The 18,289-nt window shown below is 46.8% G+C and overlaps 1 protein-coding gene across 7 annotated transcripts in view; it reads left to right on the top strand.

The window, feature by feature from the left end:
• The window catches only part of RALYL (RALY RNA binding protein like), a 1,712,955-nt gene that overhangs the window by 1,276,781 nt on the left and 417,885 nt on the right, over positions 1-18,289 (top strand). The gene's annotated exons all lie outside the window — the stretch shown is intronic.

Genomic DNA, 18,289 nt, shown 5'->3' with positions numbered 1-18,289 from the left:
TGGTTGTTCGGTCATGGTGTGCGTTGGTTGGTTGTTGAAGCTGTTGTGTATGTCCGCGATCTTGTTGTGGAAGTATGAAGCGAGGGAGTTACAGAATTCTTGCGATGGGGTGATGTCGTTGTTTCCTGTGCTGGGGTTGGAAAGCTCTTTCACGATGATGAAGAGTTCCTTGCAGTTGTGTGCGTTGTTGTCCAACCGGTCCTTGAATGCTGTTTTCTTGGCGGCGCGGATCAGCTGGTGGTGCTTCCGGGTGGCAAGCTTGAAGGAGGTCCTGTTGTCCGGTGTAGGTTCCCTTCTCCAGACTTTCTCGAGGGCTCGGCAGTTCTTCTTGGAGCTCTTGAGTTCGTCGGTGAACCACGGGGCTTTCTTGCTGCCGGGTCTGCTGGGCGGGGTCCTCAGAGGGGCGAGTTCGTCCGCGCAGTTGCTGATCCACTTCGTGAGGTTGTCGGCGGCCTGGCTGGGGTTCGCTGAGCTGGCAGGAGGGTGCTGGCTCAGGGAGGTGGCGAGCTGGTCTGCTGTGATCTTGTTCCAGCTTCTGCGGGCGGCCTGTTGCTGGTGGTGGTGGGTCGTCGTTCTCTTGAAGGCGAAGTGGACGCAGCTGTGGTCCGTCCATTGAAGCTCTGTGGCGTGGCTGAAGGCGATGTCTGTGCTGGAAGAGAAGACTGCGTCGAGTGTGTGTCCGGCGAGGTGGGTGGGGGTGGACACCAGTTGCTTGAGTCCAAGATTGGCGAGGTTGTCGAGCAGGGTGCTGGTGTTGCGGTCGTTGTTGTTCTCCAGGTGGAAATTGAGGTCCCCCAGGAGGATGTAGTCAGCGGAGGGGAGGGCATGCGGGCTGACGAAGTCGGCGATGTCCTCGCTGAATTGGGTGCGTGGTCCAGGGGGTCGGTAGATCAGGGTGCCTCTGAGGGTGGTGTTCGGGTTGGTGTGGATCTGGAAATGCAGGTGTTCGGCGCTGGTCAGGGTGTTGTCGGTGTTGGTCGTGAGACGGATGGTGTTCCTGTGGATGATGGCGATGCCTCCTCCCATCTGGTTGGCGTTGCGATCCCTCCGGATGATCTTGTAGCCCTCTGGGATAGCGATGGCGATGTCGGGAGCTGAAGAGGCGTTCATCCAGGTCTCCGTGAGGAAGGCCACGTCAGGGGCTGTGGCGTCTAGAAGGTTCCAGAGTTCGATGGCGTGTCTGTGGACGGAGCGGGTGTTGAGCAGGATGCACTTGAGGTGGGTGCTGCTGGTGTTCGACTTGGCGGGTGCTGGAGCGAGGCAGGTCCGGATGCAGGTGAACTTGCAGGCGTGGCAGCTGAAGGGTCCGTGGGTGCGTCGTGGTGTGGCTTGATGGCATTCTGGGAGTCGGCCGGTGTTGAGTGCGATGAGGGTGGCGGCGGAGTACGTCAGGCGGGTCGGTCGGGGTCTTCGGGGGCCAGGGGTCCTGGCGCTGGTCGCGATCCGGTCGCGGACGGGCGCAGACGGGCTTACCTTTGGCGCGCCTTCGGCGCACAATCGGCGCGCCCGCTGCGCGTGACCGCTGCGCATTCGCACGGTCGCCATTTAAGGCGAAGTGCGCGGGTGGGCGGAGCAGCTGGGAGGCGGGAGCGGGGAGGGTTACAGAAGAGAAAAAAGGGGCGGGGACAAGCGGCGGTGGCGGGAAGGGAGAGCGGAGGGCGGCGAGGTAGGCGGACAACCAGGAAGGAAGACGTAAACACAGGAACAGCAAAATATTTAAAAACAGGCACAAATGGGGGCAAAAACAGGGAAAAAACAACACTTGGCAGCAGTAGCAGGAGAGCCGGCAGCCGATCACGGAGCACGCCGGGGGGGCGTGGTCAGCGGCAGCGGCAGCGAGGCAGCAGGGCAAGGGGCACACGCAGCAGCTGGTGGCCGTGCGGCGCGGGGGTGTCCCACAAGTGGGTCACACTCACCTGCGTCGCACGGTCGCCATTTAAGGCCAAGTGCGCGGGTGGGCGGAGCAGCTGGGAGGCGGGAGCGGGGAGGGTTACAGAAGAGAAAAAAGGGGCGGGGACAAGCGGCGGTGGCGGGAAGGGAGAGCGGAGGGCGGCGAGGTAGGCGGACAACCAGGAAGGAAGACGTAAACACAGGAACAGCAAAATATTTAAAAACAGGCACAAATGGGGGCAAAAACAGGGAAAAAACAACACTTGGCAGCAGTAGCAGGAGAGCCGGCAGCCGATCACGGAGCACGCCGGGGGGGCGTGGTCAGCGGCAGCGGCAGCGAGGCAGCAGGGCAAGGGGCACACGCAGCAGCTGGTGGCCGTGCGGCGCGGGGGTGTCCCACAAGTGGGTCACAAGTGGGTTATCTAAAACTCGTTTAAATTGGAACTTTGTCAGTGGATCCCCAACCGCATGCATTAATAATGGCCCCACCCTATCACTCGGTCTGTATGGCAGGAAAGCCTCCATATGAAAAACCGGGCAGCAGGGGTTGCCCGGTGCCCGTCTGAGAAACACCACTTTCCCCCTCCCTTCCTGATCTGTCTTTGATCGCCGAATTGTAACCTGCAACGCCCCATTATGGAAGTGTATGTCACCGAGCTGTAAGCCACCCCCCAGGTCCCTTTTGTTCTTAGCCACCAATTCCCCTATTCGAAAGGCCCCATAAAAAGCCAAGCTAAAGGCTGCCCTGAATAATAAACCTTCCGTTACATTGGCGCAAATCTGCTCTAACGCTGCCAGGACTGATGCCAAGTTAGTCAACCCTATTGGGCGCCTAGTGTCAGGTGCAGACCCCTGTAACCGCTGCCAACCCTTCAATGCTTTGCGCACTACGAATGCCTGAGTAGGATCCCGCCTGCCGCCCATCTGTGCAAAAAACGAAATGGCTGCCATGTGTCTCCTCGCCGACCCCACTGACTTCCCTTCATCCCGCAGGGCTTGCAAGTAAGAGCACACCCCGGCCGAATCGGCCCAATGCGTCCCACCCTGGTCTTTCAAGAAATTACAGTATGCCCCAAACGCCCCTTCATATGCCATTCTTGTTCCTGGCGCTAGGCTCGCTGCCACCAAGTCCGGTAAGTGAGGGCACCAATCTGCCAGAGCTGTTCGGGGAAGGGCGTTGGGCGTGGTGCTGCTCCCGGGAGATGAGTTCTGAAAACCTGCATCTTGAAACGAGACAGAGCGCCAGCAGCGTGGTTCAATACCCCTGGGACATGTTTCGCCCTAAACTGAAGATTCAACTGCAGGCATATCAAAACTATCTCCTTAATTAAACGCAAGATCATCCCACATTTTGCTGACTGGTTGTTTATGCATTCCACCACTGCCATGTTGTCAGACCAGAAAACCACTGCTTTGTTGCGCAGTTGCTCCAGCCAGACGCACAATGCCACCCAAATGGGGAACAATTCCAGGAATCCAATGTTAATGGTGAGTCCATTGTCCACCCACCATGTTGGCCAACGCTGTGCCGCCCACTGCGTGCCCAGAATGGCGCCAAACCCCTCACTGCCCGCGGAGTCTGTCATTAAAACCAACTCTGCGCAGGAAGTGACTGGGCCGGGCCACAGGACAGAGCCATTGAAATCCCGCAGGAATGCCAACCAAATACGCATGTCCTGCTTGACCTCACTGCTCAATCTGGTGTGGTGGGGTTTCTGCTTAAGGCCTGACATTGCCTGTGCAATGGATCTTGAAAAGGGGCGGGCCATTGGTATGATACGTAATGCAAAATTTAACTGCCCTACCATCTGTTGTAGCTGGTGCAACGTTACCCTTTTAGCTTCCAGACATTGCCTCAGTGCATCCCCAAACCTAATCACTTTGTCAGCGGGAAGCCGTGAGCAACCCGCGACTGAGTCCAGCTCGATCCCTAAGAACTCTATAACCGGGGATGGTCCCACGGTTTTTCCTTGAGCTAGTGGTACCCCAAAACTCTTCATCAACGCACAGAAGTGCTCAAGCGCCTGCCCACACCCCGTGCTCCCTGGTGGTCCCAGAAAGAGGAAGTCATCTAGGTAATGCAGCACATGCCTATGCCCTGTCACTTGTCTGAAAGACCACTCTAAGAACGTACTAAACATTTTAAAATAGGCGCACGACACCGAACACCCCATCGGCATGCACATGTCCATGAAAAACTTGCCCTCAAACTGGAAGCCCAGGAGGTGAAAATCGCTCGGGTGAACGGGCAGCAGCCTGAAAGCAGACCATATGTCAGATTTCGCCATCAATGCCCCCGGGCCCAGCCCCCTCAACATCTCAATTGCCTGATCAATAGATGCATAACGCACAGAGCAGAAAGCCTCATCAATGGAGTCATTCACCGACTGCCCCCTTGGTGCTGATAAATTGTGAATTAGCCTGAATTCTCCTGGTTCCTTCTTAGGGACTACCCCCAGGGGGGAACACACAAAGTTATGCACGGTAATCTTGTCAAAGGGCCCCGCCACTCTGCCCAATCTGCACTCTTTTTCAATCTTGGCTGCCGCCACCCCAGCATTCTGATTGACTGACAATTGGTTCTTACAAAACAAGGGACCTACAAAATCCGCCACAGGGATTCAAAACCCCTCTCTGAACCCCCTTATTAACGTCCTTGCTGCGGTCGTGCACTTATATCTGTTTAACCAGGGTATCATTGCGTGGAGGAGAATGGGTGACCTAGCTCCTTCAATCTGACTTTTTGGCCCCCCTATCCCTCTGCTTTTTAAGACATTTCGCCTCGCCATGCCCTGAGTTGCCACAGAAAGTGCACGCGTGCCTAAATCTGCATGTCCCTGGTGCTCTACCGCAGGTGCGCCTGTTGAAATCCCAACAGCATTCCTTCTTCCCTGCCCCCCACCTGGTGAAGCTGAGGGGAACGACCGAAAGGGCTGCGGCTTCGGCGGGTCACTCGCAGCCTCTGCTGTAAGACCGCCCACATGATCCAACCAAGAAATCCCCTCCACCTGATTTCATTTTAGCGTTGGATCAGATGACCTGATGCGTCTAAATTTTTTATCATAATCTAACCACCCTGAGCCTCCCTTAGTCGCCTGCGCCGTGCTGATTCTAGACATATAACAGGCCATTGTGGGCGCTTCCTCTGGAAAACGCTCCGTCCTCACCGCCATGTAAATATTGTAAGCCAGCATCCAATGCCTGATGTTCTCTTCCACCCTGTACCTCAACATTTCAGTCGCCCATTCACGCGCAGGCATATAATCCTTCTTCCTCCTCATCTCCTCCCTCTCAACCTCATCTATCAAGAGTGAAAAAATGTCAATGTATGTCCCCTTCCATATCCTCTCCTTCACCTCCTGCGACAAATGGCGTGAGAGAGATTCGTAAGATGTGCGTGCCTCGCCCATGCCCAACAATGGCAACGTTTGTTGCTTACCATGCGAAGGTCCCGCGGTGTCTTTGGGGCCCGACCGCCGGCACTTCTTTAGGCTTGGTTTGATCGATAAGCTGTCTCGCCTTTTCCAACACGTCCGCCCCGACCACACCCGCTGCACTCACATTCAACCCCATGCCCCCGAGCCAGGGAAGCACGGCTGCTAGGCTGGAACAAAATCGGCGGAAAGCGTTGGTACCCCCCCGGGTGCGGGCAGAACAGGTAACGGAACATTAGGCACCCCTGGCCCTGGCAGCGCCGGTGCGGGGATATGATTCGCAGGCACTGGAGGTGAAAAACCGGGCACCGCAGGGACCACCGGTACCGCCGGTGCGGGCACCGGATCCACAGGTGCTGGTGGTGAGATACCGGGCGTTGGCGGGACCAAAGGAACAGACCCACCCACTGGTTCTAAAGGAGAAGGCTCGCCTCCCGGTGTGTTGGGAGATGCAGGTACTGCCGGCAAAATTGGGGGGCCCCCATTCCCAGGAACAACCTGCAGCGCTTTCTTCGCCCTACTCTTTTTTGGCAGGGGAGGGAAGGCTTCTCTGGGGGGTAATGCGTCCCTGCGTGACCTCCCCGATGGCCCCTCCTGCGCGTCCAGCCTCTCTGCCAGCTGCGCCATGGTGTTATCCATTTCCCCTATCTTCCGCATCAGGGCTTCTAACACGCTTGCGATACCAGGGCGCCGCTCGCCGCGCTTAGCTTTAGGTGGCATGACTAACCTACAACCTGTTAGCACTGTTACCGCTGTTTTGATGGAGGAAAACACGACTGGCCACAGCACCCACGCTACCGGGGCCTCAAATACTGGCTAGTCCAGCAAGGCAGGTGAGCACAGGCTCTAACCCGCTTGGCTCCCAGCAGCGCCGGAATGCAGGCCCCAGTCGAGTCCTCAGGCACCCTCTGTGATGTTGAAGTCCCCCTCACAAGCATAGCTGTAAGCCCTCTGGTCACTCGTGATGTGTTAAGCAAAACCGGCCGTCACCGCTGCACCTGCTCGACAAATTCCCCCAGGGCTCGTCGATTTCCAGAGCTCGTCGATGCCACAGAAACGGCTCCCTCCGCGATGTGTGCACCGCTCCTGTAATACAAATCAAAGCGAGGTAAAAATTAGACCCCCGCGGGCAGGCGCGCTGAGGAGCAGGTCCGCCCACTCTGCTTCCCAGAGCTCGTCAATTTCACGAGCGCGTCAACCCGCACTCGTGTCCAGTGCTGCTGCTCGGTCTCCGACGAGTGCATCGCTCGACTCCCTGTGGGCTTCCAATTTAAGGTGCGGGGCTGCGCAAAAGAAGAGGCAAAAGATTAATCCGCTTAGATCAACGCCGCTCCGTACTCTCTCGCTCGCGACCTCCGGGGAAGCGTGAGCCGACGACAAACCCCGCAACACTGCACTAAAAGAGAAAAGAAAAAGAATGAGTTGTCCTCCCGAGGGAGGAGGCACACGTGACGGGTGTGCTGCCGGGGGGAGCAAGAGATCGCCCTTCGCGCTCCCCCCAGCTTTAAAGGACCTGGAGAGTCTCCCACGCCCCGGAAGTGATCCGATCACTTCCGGGGCTCGGGGGAGCCTCATCTGACCCGGAAGCGATTCAATCGCTTCAGGGGCACGGCCCCTATCCAAGGCGGGGCCACGGAGGGGCAGGATACGGGGGCACGGCCGACCACCATAATGGCGGCGGGGCCGATGCTGGCCCCGCCTTCCTCTTATTAGTGGGGTCAATTTGAGTGGTGCCTAAAACTTCTCAAAGACCATCGATAGAAAGAGTATTACAGTAATAATTAGAACGTGGTCTCCATAAGATTAAAACGTTTAATCTATCAGTTTTCTGCAAATCAGTAATTATATAATGTTACATGATCATTCGAGAGATTTTGATTGGTGACATCTTTTTTGTACATTCTTCAATATATTTAGTAAGCGACAGGCGACAATAACTAACATGTGTTTCTCCCCCTATGGCTCGCAGCGGTGTGTGGGTGTAAGGGGGGGATCTCAGCTGAAATGCACAGGACATGCAGTCAGTTATCTAAAGTCTTAAAGTTACAAGAAAACTTAAAAGGAAGTTTGTTTTTGCTTCCGGTTTCTGGAGTGAACAGCCCACCGGTCTGTCATAGCAAGAGGAATTCACACTTCAGTGAAGGCAGGTATGAAAAAAGACACTGCACTTGACCTATTGATCTATAGGTAAATGCAACAAGTAAAAGTTTGATAATGCTAATTGTGTCTAATCAAAGAAACAAGCATACAGGCTTAGTACTCGGAGTTGGCTGTCTATAATAATACACTGAATATGTATAGTTATGGGCCAGTATTCATTCCAATAGCCTAATTGGTGCCCATGTGTGGATAAACTGGGACGGGCATGGACTCACAGTAAGGCTCACATTGTTTCTCATTAGCGGTGGAGAAATGGAAGTTAGTCAAGGGTATGTAATAAGGCATATTAGATCAAATACCCCGCCATACATTTAAAGAATATTACAAATCCCTGAAGAGTTCCATAACCATATAGAGGAATACGACTGAAGGCTGAGTTCCTTTATAAGACCATGGTTCTCTGAGGTGACTTGCAATATCCTTTTAATGTATAGCAGAGGGTATTTCTTCCTTAGTAATACTTGGTCAAACAATCACAAGCAGCTGTACCTGTCTATATATTATATATTAAGCACTTGCTTTTGCTTATTTTCATTTATCTTCTCCCTCTCTAATTCTCTTACTTCCATAAATTTTTTGATATATTAATATCATCATGATTGTTTGAAATAAAGTTCCTTATTTTGCTTTTTATATTTACCCAAAATATATACTTATAAGAATGTGCATCTTAGGTTAGTACCCATGTTCTTATGAGTACCACAAGATGGCTGCGATAAAGTTCATGAATGTTTCGATAATTCTTGAATATTCCATTTTGACTCGCCCATATACACGAGATTACTTTTTACAATTTTTTTCTTTTATTGAACATTTCATTGTTTATTATTCTTCTATACTATTGTGCAGAAGTTGCAATATTGGATGGGGTGGTCACAACCTCTTTCAGAAATGTTGGTTACACATTTTCAGATGAGCGCTTCTGCGGTCGTCTCGATCTCTCACGATAATTGAAAGAATCGCCCTAAGTGATATCAGATTGGCAACATGCAATGATCAATCCTGGCGTTCGATCAACTATTTTGGCAACTGCAGAGGCAGCGTCTAACTCTGGAACGTAATGCAGAGTCAGATGTAGATTTTGTTTGTTTACAAATTGTAAGTGTTTTAATACTAGGTAAGCATTGAGATAAGGCTGCTATTCACTAATATTTGGCTGTAAGGATGCTGACAATAGGTTGCCACTAGACTACATCTGAATTGTTGATATGCAGCTCCGGCTTCGTTGGTTTGACTGGTGAGACCACTTAATTCTATTACGGTAATTCGTTTTCAGATGGAAAACATGCTGGGTTTTTTTAACCCCTTCAGTGCCCGCCCCTTTCCCCGCCCAGTGCCGGCCGTTGCATTGGCGGGCGGGGTCTATGACGAGCTGGACTCGTCATGGGCACAGCGCCACCGCGGCCCATGACGAGTCCAGCTCGTCATGGGCACTGAAGGGGTTAAGCAACCCCCCGAGTTATTTTTTCCATGATATTTAAATTTGGAGTGGTGGAATATATTGTTACCCCTTATTTAAAGTAGCACTGGCTATCATCTTCTTCTTTAATAGTTGTGGATTGGAACATGGATGGTTTATGGAGTTTGACAATGGGGAGGCTATCTAGGTTTAAAAACTACTCAATATAGAAAAGGCATAGACTGATTACCAGTTATAATGCCTCAATGTATCATGCTGTTCTAGATTCTTGTATGGCTTGATTTTTCTACTGCAATTGAGAATTTTCTTGCTTGTTTTTGATAAGTGTACATGTTTCTGTTTTATTTCCAGCATCCGGCACAAGGCCTAACTATTTTCACCCACTGATAAAAGGCCTCTATTCAGAAATGCGGAATCATTTATAGACTTTTTGAGGCCTCTGGCATGATATACTTATTTTAAGATGGCATAAGGCAAAACAATATTAAATTATATGTTAATCTTTTAGGAGAGGGGTTGGACAAAACAGTTGTAGTAGGTTTTGTCCAGGATCCCTAAATCTATGACACTGGATAAACAGAGATAGAGTCACAGGTAGAGGTACTCTGCAAGATGGAGAGAGGTTGAGAGATAAATTAAAAGAGGTAAGAGGTAGAGAAAGTAAGAGGAAAAACCTCTGGTTTCATTGGGCTTTTAGGAAGGTAGGGCCCTGGGCAACTTTGGATTATCTTGGCTCGGAATCATGTGGAATGATGTGAAAATGTATAACTTCAGATTCTTTTGTGAAAATGAAAGTCTTATCCTGGACTAATCCCTTAAGCATCATGCAGCAGTGCATCTGTGGGACTATTTGCTGCATAACAAATAGCATAGTTATTGTTCAAACTGCCACCCTTCCATAAACTGCTTAAATCTTTGGTGTCTAGCTCTTTCATGTTCATTGCATGCAAGAAGAATAAAAGCCGAATCTGTACGAAAAAATTAAGAACACCAAAAAGCTGTTAGTTCTTTTTTGTAAAAAGATATTAGAGTTAGTCAAAGGTAAGTCTGGTTCGACAAAAAGACTGTGGTTCACAGATTGTTTAGAAACAGGCAGAGATTCTATCTTTACTACATTTACCTTTAGCATGAAAATAAAAGCATATTGCCATAAGCTTCTTGCTGATCCCTTTTTCAGATATAGAGAAATATATCAGAAGAATAAAAAGCCAGTTCCTATTTACCTTGTTTATACTGCAGCTGTAATTATGGTTTGTGACCTGATGTTCACCCCACCTGCTGGCAGCAGGCATTTTGTTGTCGTAAGTCGACTGTAAATTATTACAGTTGAGCAGCAACTTCGGGTTCTACACTGGAATTGCATCCTTCCATCTATTATATAGGGGATAACATACCCCCGCTGAACATTATGAGAATAATGCAAGTCACCGTGGATTTCTGTGACCGTATAGGGTAACAATGCTAAAGGCTGAGGTCCTTTATAAGGTCATGGAACTCCGAGGGGACTTACAATATCCCTATAAAGTACCCAAGGGGATATAGTCCTTAAAACATGATCACACCCACCTCCTTCTACAAAACGCTTAAATCCTAGATGTGTGACTTTTTATGCGAAGGAGCTAGGTTGTTTGCAAACATGAAGAATACAAGTAAAATCAATAGTGCAAAATTAAACACATCAAAAAGTTTGTTGTAAAATGATACCATAATCAGTATAATATAAGGCACATTTAAAATAAAACACTAACTCTGAATGTCTAGAAATATGCAGAGATGGTGTAAAAAATAAACATGTTGCCATAAATATCTCACTTCTGCTTATCCTTTTTCATCTACAAAAAACAGAGCAGAAGAAGGAAATGGCAGGTTTTGTGTTTGTTTTTTAAATTGAAGCTTTAATAATGCTTCATGTCCTCAATTTCTTCTAGGCTGCTGGCTTTATACGTAGGCATTTCAACACCAGAACACAACTGTAGACGCTACATTGTTTCTTTATTACAGATGACCATAGACGGTGATAGGTTTTCTGGATTCCTTTTCGGGACGCAGGCCAGAAATGCGTTTTCTAGACCCTCTGAAACCATTGGCGTTGTCACCGAGTATTACATGAGTGAGATTCATTCTAGGTAACAATCCTGAGATTTCACAGGGTTGGATAGTGGAACCCAAACTCTCTTCACCATGGAAAGGCACACTCAAGACACCAAGACACCAGGAATATATTTTTAGGATTCATGTAAAACAAGCAAAACAGTGGCAACTATACTTTTCAAGAGGGTGAATAATAGACAATATTGTAACATTGTGCTGATATCATAAAGCTTCTTTATATCACTTTCCAACCCAACCTTCCTCTTAGCTAACTAAGCTAAACTTAGCACCAAAATAGGCCTACTTCGAGTTTTGTAGATGGTTCACACCACGCATACCTAGTCTGAACAATAGAACCAAAGTTCAGCAAAGATTCTGCACCTGCTATTCTTGTCTGCATCTACAGGGCTGCAGATAACCCGAGTCGAGGCTGCGTGCGCCTTCCCCACAGCCTTCAGCAAAGGAAGGTAATTACCAGTAGCGGTCCGTGGAGGGAGTTCGGTGGGGCAGTGAGGCGGGGTGGGGGAGGGGCAGGGTGGGGAAATGTAAACACCGGAATATGGATGAACGGAGGGAAGTACACATTCAAATAAATAAAACAAAATCCTTTGCGGGCGCTGCATCGCAAAATGCGATGCAGCGGGCGCCACTAAATGCGTATTATTTATTTAAATGTGTACTTCCCTCCGTTCATCCATATTCCGGTGTTTACATTTACCCACCCTATCCCTCCACCGCCCCGCCTCACTGCCCCACGGAACTCCCTCCACGGACCGCTACTGGTAATTACAGCTGCACATGACCCTCCGTCTCAAATCAAAGGTACGAAGTTCTTCTCTATCTCATCACACTCTGTTCTAAGATTATATAATGTATCTGAACAGTGTGGAACATTTTCAGAATAAACTATTAGCAGTAAAACGTTGGCAGACTTTGCTTTGTTTAACAAAAGTAAACGAGAAGTGTAATTATCAGCGTCTATAAAACCCTGTTTATTAGTTAAAAACAATTAGTGGAAAAGAAAAAGCAATCCTTACAAAACATTGATATATCAAGTAGACTTAATTATCACTTTGCAATGAATAACGACATGAATAAAAATGCATTACACCTAGTGACGGAAATATATGCTATTTATAGCAACGTCAGGAGTCGCTTTTAATATGTAAATTAGAGTCAGCTTTTATAGAGGGATTGCAGGCTGTCGTGTATTTTAAACTGGATAAATAGACTGTCTGAAAGGCTGAGGATAGCAGTCCTCTGTAGATAGCTTAGAAGGAAGTATTGTGTGTGTTCTGGGGCTGAATTAAAATTCGGACACAAATTGCGTTCTTCCACCTGTAACGAAGGCATGCCTGTCTTTCACCTTATGTACAGAAATTTATTAACGTCGATAGGTAAAAAGACCCTGCGTATGCACAGAACTTCTTTTTTTGTGCAAACTGCTTGTTGTTATTCTTTTTTCATTGTACTTCAAACCACCCCTAAATTGCCATCGAAATAAATACTGCCACCCCTGCCCGTCCTAGCCGACAGGTGCACATCAGTAACATATGCATCTAACTTGGTGCTTTTTTCATCTCTTGCGCTTTACTGCGTTTGACTGCTGCTGAATGTCTGCTGGCTTTTGTTACATTTTTTTTTGCTTCTTGGCGTGTTGCATTTCCTCCTGATTGTAGTATTTTCTGCGAGAGGTTCTTCGCGCCATCCCACCTTTCTGTCCAGGAGCACCGGGCTTGGCAGCCTTGGGCGCCAGTCCTGCTGGTGGACTCCGCCCTGCGGTGTGTGTAACTGCCGGCAAGGTCACTGAATAAAACATAAGCCTACTACCCCAAGACAAAAGAGCAAACCGAGAGGCATGCAAATCGCACCTGTTTCACTTCAGCGAGCGAGTACATTTGATATGCAGCAATTTCAGATCATTATTTCAAACAATGCACGCACTTCATTTAGTCCCCTCAGCCCGGGAAAAGCAATGACATTAAACACGCACTTTGATGTCTGCGAGAGAGACAGCAATTGCTTTGATACATGTTTTAATCACATCTGCATGCACGTGACCTTTGTCGGATATTACTTCGGCTCGTGCACAAAGCAGTACGTCTTCGGCAATTTGACTTTCACACCCTGTTGTGGCGCATAATCCGGTGGAGCGGGATGTCTCCGGTTCTCATTAAAATACAAATGTGAGCCCCCGGATTTGGGAAGCGCGTGCCAGTGACAGATAATAAAACTGTCAGACACAGCAGGCGGTATGTGACACGCATACTAAGGTCTCTGCGCCCATTTCACGGCATTCAGAATATTGCAAATAGTTGCTGGCCCTCATCTCCGCTTAGGTGACACCACTACTGGCGAAATTTGTTCAGAAGAAGCCCTTAAAAATCTGGAAATATGCTTATTGCCATGAAAATGTTGCATAAGAGATTAAGGCAAAAGCACTGCGGTCAGATAACAGCCCTGCGCCGGGAACGTGGCTCGCTCACTGGTGTCATTTGCGCACGGGCCACGGAAGCAATCAAACCTTATCAGCAAAAAAGCTTGTGAGGTTCCAAGCAATTCCTTCTCAGTGCCAAGGTGAAGTTATTTATTTGCATGCTTTACAGCTTCTCTTCATGAGCCGAAACACGGAGAGAGCGCAACTTAAATACAGATGTGTATCAAAACAGAAAAGGGACTGCTTTGTGGCCCTATGTCACTTCCGCTGGCAGAGGCATTAGAAGCATGCTTCCATATTGTTACATTATTACCCTCTGCCGAGGGCTATACTGGCCGTAAAAGGCCTACTACCTGCATTGTAGGCCTGATCCACAGGGGACAATCTACCCAAGGGCCTTGGGCATGCAGAGGTGGAGAAGGCATTTAACAGCCATTAGATCCTTCGGTTGATGGCAGCTCCATTGATGACAGTGGAGTGGCTCAGGACCAATACTGCTAGTATGGGCTTTCTGTCTCAGTATTCCAATGCTTGTCTTTCTCTCATGCCATTGAAAGATTCCATCCACCCAGGGAAGAAGGTTCCAAATTAAACAGGGGAAAACAAAAAGACAAGCCTTTCAATGTTACCTGAGATGGTCTGTACCTGTGGTTCTTAACCTTTTTAATTCTGTGGACCCCAACTTAATCATTACTGGCATCCAGGGACCCCTGCTGATTCATTATTGAAGAGCGGAGACCCCCGCAGTCAATACTGGAAGCCGGGGACGCCGAGTGGATGATTTGAACCTCAAAATAATACACAAAAACATAGAAACAAGCATTAATCCAACAAGTTCACACATGATGAAATATTTTATTTAATTCACAAACAATTTTAAATAATTAAGAGTTTATTTTTATTGGAAAAGTTGGGGCTTTTCTAAATTCAACGGAGGCCTCACATCTTCCATACTGTGTTCTGCGTGATGTATTCACACTACTCCCACAAATAAATCTGAGGACATCAACTTAATTTTTAGCCTCCAATTTCAAATTCCCTCACATTTATAGAACGTTTTAAAATTTCCAATTTTACACTTTGATTATTTTTAAATACTTTATGTATCTGTTAATATTTTGTTACTGTTCTAAGAAGTCACAGACTCACTGAGTGGGCATTGTGGACCCGGAGGGGTCCCCGGACCACAGGTTAAGAAACACTGGTTATCAGGAGAAAAAAAAAGCCAAGCCTTGCACTGTTGGCTGAGATAGTCAATACCATTAATTATTAACCCTCTGCGACTCGATTCTCCCCATTGGCGCTCTCAACATTCCAGGATTCTATTTTGGATAATTCACTTTGTATTTCATGGTGATTTGTTTAGGATAGAGGTAAACAAGACAGTTTTCTAATATTTGATCAAAATAACAACCTTTAATCAAATAACCCTACACATTTTGTACTTGTGTGTGTGTGTGTGTGTGTGTGTTTGAATCTATCTAAATATCTCTATCTATCTATGTATCTATCTATGTCTATTTATATATATATATTATATTTAGTCACTGAAAAAAGCAAAGGTTACTGGGACATTCTAGTTAGGTTCACGTTTTACCCACACAAAACCATTGCAATTCAGCAATTATAGTTATACCTATGTTAAAATATAACTCGTGCCTAAAGTTACTTAAAAGCACTCGTTTTACTTTCTTCAGATAAGTACAACTATAACTTCTGAATTTCTGTAGTTTTATGTGGGTAAAACGTGAACCTAACTGCAACGTGCCTGTAACCTTTGTTTTTTCAGTGAACTTGTATGTTTTTTTTAACGTTCAGTAATATATAATTACTGTATGTTAATACAACCAGCTTCGTGCATGTCCTTTGGCTGTGTGCAGTTGGGGTTGGCTGCAGGGTCTGCGGCCAACCTCCCCGCATGCACCCAACCTGTGCAATGCCTTAGGTCATGCAAAGCAGGGGTTTAGTGGGAGAGTGGGAGTATTTTATTTCATTCTTTCCCAGATCCGCAGATGCATTGTGAAGTTACACTGGGGATTGTGTTGAGCCCGGCAGGGAACCGCAGATCCACACGTAGGCCCAAAAAAACACATAGGGCAATTTGTTTGCCCACCATGTGTCATATGGGGTCAGGATACCTCTCTCCTGACCCCTTATGTGTTTTTACACTTTATTTTTCACTGCGTGAGCCCATGTGACAACAAAAATTGCGGCCACAACTTTCCTAACAGGTTGGTGGAAAGCTAATCACGGCATTGCTGGTGGCGCGTAGATTCATAGATCCACCGTAGTGGCTCCTCGGTGGATCCGTATCCCTAGATATCTATAAATCTTTTTCCTTTAATATCTTCGAAACTACTGAAAGGATTTACATCACATTACAAAAAAAGTTACCTTCTGCACCAAGATCTATCTTACTGCCAAATTTGGTGTAAATCTGTTGAGCGGTTCAGGCTGTAGCGGTGTCTAAAAACTGCAAAATCCCCATAGAGATTGCATGGGGAAAAAGCGTTTTGGGCCCCCACTTTCTTTCGGCCTCCGCTTGACAAATCACCCCGAAACCTTCCAGACAGCAGCTCAATAAACTTGCGTACTAGTTTTGGAAATTTCGTGAAGATTCCTTGAACGGCCCAAAAATGTTATTACAAAACAAAATAACGCTTTGCCTACAGGAATAGTCGGTCTGAATTATAAATACCTACTAGCTATTGCCAGTAGGTAATAGATAGATAGATAGCTAGAGCTAACAGTGCATTACAGGGATGTTTTTCACCAAGGGGTTCTGTGTGACATCAAATAGGAAATGAGAGCCTCATCCATATTGCACCTGATATCTAAATCTTTTAGGTAAACATTTATGTTAGTGATGTTTATCACCTTCATCACAAGGCACTCACTTGTAATATTAAAAAAGAGATGTAATGTTTAGGTGCCAATCTTTTGTTAGATACATTCAATTGGCACTACTTGAAATGGCAGCTGGAACTTCCATCTGCAAATATGGTATTGCCAAACACTCTCCTGTTTGTTCTATATGTGCCTGGGGCCCATTGACTCTGCTTGGTTATTATATACAGAGACAAGGAGGCTGTGTGTTTCTGAGTTCTAGCACCACTTTATCAATGCACTTCAATATGGCATACAAGAGTTTTGTTTACCCATTCAATATAGTGGTTGACTAGAGGTTGCGTTTCATGCTTATATGTGCTTCCGTTTCTTGAAGTCCTTTTAAGTATGGCAATAAGATGCAAACACCAATCACAAAGACGGCAAAAATTGTAGTGTACCTAAGAAAGATTCTAGTCTTAGGGCCTGATTTTGATCTCGGCGGACGGGTTTCTCCATCACAGCGATGACGGATATCCCGTCCACCAAAATATAAATCCCATTATATCCTGTGGGATTTATATTACAGCGGATGGGATATCAATCACCGTTGTGACAGAGTAACCTGTCCGCCGAGATCTAAATCAAGCCCTTATTCTCACAGTACGCTGCTTTACTTCCTCCGCATACTAATAGATCTACCTTTCAAGGTAGGCTGAACACTCGAAATGTCCTAATAATAAAACTTAAATGCATAATTTGATAAGGGACCCCTAGAATATAATCATAAAACTTTATTGACGATAAACTAATTTAAGGTGTCAATTTGTAACATGAATAGTGGGAAAAAGATACATTTAAAAGCATTTATACATATTTTGAAGTACATTTCTATGCACATTTGTTTCCAAACCATACAACTAAGGTGCCTATTAAGATGTCAGTTAGAGTGTCCTTCGGCTGTCACCGTGGCGGAAACATTACTGACTGACCTCCGGTCGGCGGTCCCGACCGCCTAATTATGATGCGACAGCACAGGGTGCGATCGCATTCCCACATTTCCCTCTGGGATCATGTGTTATGGCCGTAAACCAGCCGCCATCCATATTGATTACAGGAGCCCATCGGAAGCCTGCCAGAATAACCGGCCAGTTTCAGTTCCGACCAGCTGTATCATAATCAATCGATCAGTATTAAAACCGACTAATCTGCCACTTAATGTGGATTAAGGATCTAGTAAAAACGTACTACCATAAATTGGGAAAAATAGGTTAAATGAGTATTATAAATACACATTGATTGACCTTTTATCCAAGGGATTGATTTTATATTTTGTGATTTGGGTCTGCAAATCTACATAAAGTGCAAGTCCATGAATTGTTCCTCTGCTTACATTCTTAGGAATACATTACTTGTGGTTGATTGCTGTGTATATGATCTAACTAGCACTGTGTGGACATGATCCTCATAGTGTTTAATCATAGGAACTGCTTTACTTGAGGCCCCAATTAGAGCTTCTCAGTATGTTTTTATTTTCTATATTTGTTTTCGGTATATAATCATATAATTTGTGTACTTATGATTGTTACGTCTGGCTGGTAGTAATGATACGCATCTATGTACAGTGCTCTGATCTTCATCTACGTAAAGGGCTTCGATCATCCAGGCTTTGTACCCAGTGTCATCTCAAGGATTTTGTTCAGAACAACCTCGTATTTAATTACCCATCTTCTGGTTATACAAGCCCTATGATGCCGAACAGTATTGAATACTATGTCAAAGACAAGATAGAGAAATTGAACCAAGATTTAGAACAATTCACTTTCACAACAGGCCCTTGGAAGGTGGGCGCCCTGGGCAATTGCCTACGGTGCTCGTACCCGCTATAAAAACTATTACATACCTATATAAAATAAGATAAATTATAGAATACGTTTAAAAAACGTATAATTTCTCATGTGGTGCACTCCTATCCTTCCTGTAGTTTTTGGTGTACCTTAAATGTCCTCAGCATGCATTTGGTTGCTGATA

This window comes from Triturus cristatus, chromosome 5_1 (genome assembly GCF_964204655.1).
Source record: "Triturus cristatus chromosome 5_1, aTriCri1.1, whole genome shotgun sequence".
Lineage (NCBI taxonomy): Eukaryota > Metazoa > Chordata > Amphibia > Caudata > Salamandridae > Triturus > Triturus cristatus.
This window is presented reverse-complemented; position numbering and strand designations above follow the sequence as displayed.